Genomic DNA, 2433 nt, shown 5'->3' with positions numbered 1-2433 from the left:
TTAAGTCAATTGTTCATGAAACCATGACTCAGGATTTGACCATGAGAAAAGTGTGTGCAAAACTTGTTCCAAAGAACTTGTCACCCGATCAGAAGGAACACCATCAACTCATTTTCCAAGACCTGTTGGCCTGTTTGGAAAGAGAGCCTGATTTTTTGAGTCAAGTGATCACGGGAGATCCTGGGTGTTTAAGTACAATCCCGAGACGAAGAAACAAAGTTTAGAATGGCACATACCCTTGTCGCTGCACCCCAAGGAAGCTCAAATGAGCAAATCAAAAGTCAAATCAATGGTCATTATTCTAAAAAAGATCATGTGGAATTTGTACCTATAGGTCAAACTGTGAATCAAAGATTTTACGTGGAAGTTCTTGATCGCTTTGAGACAAAGAGTTTTTTGTGTGCGTCCTGAGATCGGCTCAGCTTGTATCACGACAATGCACCGAGTCACAGTGCTTTGGCTGTCAGAGAATTTTTGGCTGAAAAACACATCACAGTGATTCCCCATCCACCCTACAGCCCCAACTTGGCTCCTTGCAACTTTTTCATACTCCCAAAGATGAAGAATGGTTTGAAAGGACACCATTTTGGTAGTGTGGATAATGTCCAAAGAGCCACTACGCAGGCTTTGAATGCCATCCCACTTGAAGACTTTCAGGGATGCTATGAAGAATGGAAAAATTGCTGGGAGCATTGTGTACACTCAGAAGGTTCATACTTTGAAGGAGACAATGTTCAATTGTAAACTTTTTCAATAAAAGGTTTTTTTTTAAATATTCCCATTTTCTGGACACACCACATATCCACATTCTGTCTCTTCTCAGTATTGTCATTTTCTATCTTTTATCTTGCAATGAATTTACAGTGCTTTGTCTTTATACACAATCATCTAGACAACTTGTTTCTGTGAGCTGCTAAGCACGGCTACTCTCTAATCTTTACTCAAGGACCACCCTCTCACTTTTCAGGGTGGTGAATCACATTTCTCTGGGGCAAGGCAACAGATGCTTTGGTAAAACAGATTGCCCTCTGCCTCTGGTGATAATGGTAGGGAAACATTTGCTTAAGCGCATGCTACCTTAAGTGAATCACTTAGACAACCTGCATGGCGCATGTTTGTGCCGTCATATCTTACTGTAGCTGTATGGCAGCCAGAAGGGAAGGGAAATCAGAATATGCTACTGTTGATTGGTACCCAGCCAAAACAAGCTCCATGTTTTGGATGGCCCTAGGCAAGGTGTCCAGGAAGCACTCCTTCCTTCAAGGAGCCTATCCTTCACCACCACTGTCACCATCTACTATTGTTCCGTATCCACTTTCTCTTAGTTTGCTTGACAGGCAGACAGCCAGGAATCAAATAGGCAGTGGCATCTCCTTGTCTTCATGTTATCATTGTTTGGACCTGACTAAGAGGCAGGTGAACAAGCAAGTTGCCATGGTGAGGAGGAGAAGCAACTCCAGGGAACTTTTGTCAGTGGAACTCTGCTGTGGTGTGGGCCATCCCTTGGTCCCAGACCATCCCTGCCTTTGATATTGGCCCGGTATCCAGCCATAATCCACTTTTTTGGTGCTCATCTCTCCTTGTTTAATGCCTTCTTTCAGATTGTTTTCATAACTTTAACAACTTTAATTTTATGTACTTTAACTATTTCTTGCCTCCAAAGGCAGTGTACAGCAATAAAACACACAATTAAATCCAAGGAAGTGTTAAGAGCCAGTGTGACATGGTGATTAAAATGTTGGACTGGAGATTTGGGAGATCCAGATTCTTGTCCCTGCTTGTCTGTAATCCTCACTGGATAATTTTGTGCCAATCATTTACTCTTCAGTCTAACCTACCTCACAGGGTTGTTGTGAGGATAAAATGGAGAGGAGGAGGAGTATGTGAACTGCCTTGGCTCCTTTGCAAGAGGAAAAAAGTAAGCTATAAATGCAATGTAGCAATAATAACTACAAAAACACAAAACAGCAACAGCAGCAAACATTCTTAAAACACCCAGTAACCATGACCACAAAATAAAACTTAGAACAGGCAACTGCAGCCATAACCTAGTCCAATAAAACAATCAGAAGACTGTACTAAAATAAAATGCTTTCCAGATCTTAAGAAGCTTCAGTAATGGAGCCTGACAGAAGCCAATGGCAGACCATTGCTAAGATGTGGAGCTACTACAGAAAATGCCATCTTGCATATGGTTGCTCAACTGAACTTGTGGCTAGGCAAATCTGAAGGGCCTCTCTGGCAGGTCTTAAAATTGCAGGCAGGCTGATATAGATGAAGATGGCCCTTTAACTTTCCAGAACAGCAAAATAAACATTTCACTAGGCAAGAAAGAATAAACTAATATTAAAGCCATAATAACCTAGGTCAAACTTTTTTTAAAAAAAGTTTGAAATCAAGCCAAATAGAGCTACTCCACATATGTATATGTAT

Source organism: Varanus komodoensis, unplaced genomic scaffold, assembly GCF_004798865.1.
Source record: "Varanus komodoensis strain SLA01 unplaced genomic scaffold, ASM479886v1 scaffold39, whole genome shotgun sequence".
NCBI lineage: Eukaryota > Metazoa > Chordata > Lepidosauria > Squamata > Varanidae > Varanus > Varanus komodoensis.
This window is presented reverse-complemented; position numbering follows the sequence as displayed.